This window comes from Ranitomeya imitator, chromosome 5 (genome assembly GCF_032444005.1).
Source record: "Ranitomeya imitator isolate aRanImi1 chromosome 5, aRanImi1.pri, whole genome shotgun sequence".
NCBI classification, from domain to species: Eukaryota; Metazoa; Chordata; class Amphibia; order Anura; family Dendrobatidae; genus Ranitomeya; species Ranitomeya imitator.
This window is the reverse complement of record NC_091286.1, coordinates 705165378-705166135: the sequence shown is the minus strand read 5'-3', so window position 1 is coordinate 705166135 and position 758 is coordinate 705165378.

The following is a 758-nucleotide window of genomic DNA, read 5'->3' as shown; positions in this document are numbered from 1 at the left end:
GTCGAATCCGGACTGCGCATGATCAAAGAATAAAAGAGCGAAAGCCAAGTGAGTACCCGCCCGCACTGGCACGCATGCGCAGTAACAAACAGGTGCGACATGTGCGGAGCCTCCCGTCCTGTCCTCGGGGGCCGCCATCATTGTCCTGCGCAGGTGACAGGTGTTGGACAATGTTGTGACTTCTCACCGGAGCCAGTTCAGTGATATTTGCTACATTCTCCATAATGAGTTCATCTCACCCCACAGGATCGGGGTCTGAACGAGGAGAGGTGAGAAGGACCCCAAATACGGGGACAGCGGGACAGCAGCCCCCCAAAGAGAAAATCAGCCTGAGGCGACCCTTATCTGGGGGGCACAGCGCGCACCCCACCTGTACCGGCCCACTGGGGACACCGCGTACTGATAGCGCAACCACTGTACCCCACATACTGACAGTGCCCCCTCTGTACCCACATACTGACAGTGCCCCCACTGTACCCACATACTGACAGTGCCCCCTCTGTACCCACATACTGACAGTGCCCCCACTGTACCCACATACTGACAGTGCCCCCTGTGTACCCACATACTGACAGTGCCCCCACTGTACCCACATACTGACAGTGCCCCCTCTGTACCCACATACTGACAGCGCCCCCTCTGTACCCACCTACTGATAGTGCCCCCACTGTACCCACATACTGACAGTGCCCCCTCTGTACCCACATACTGATAGTGCCCCCTCTGTACCCCACATACTGACAGTGCCCCCACTGTAC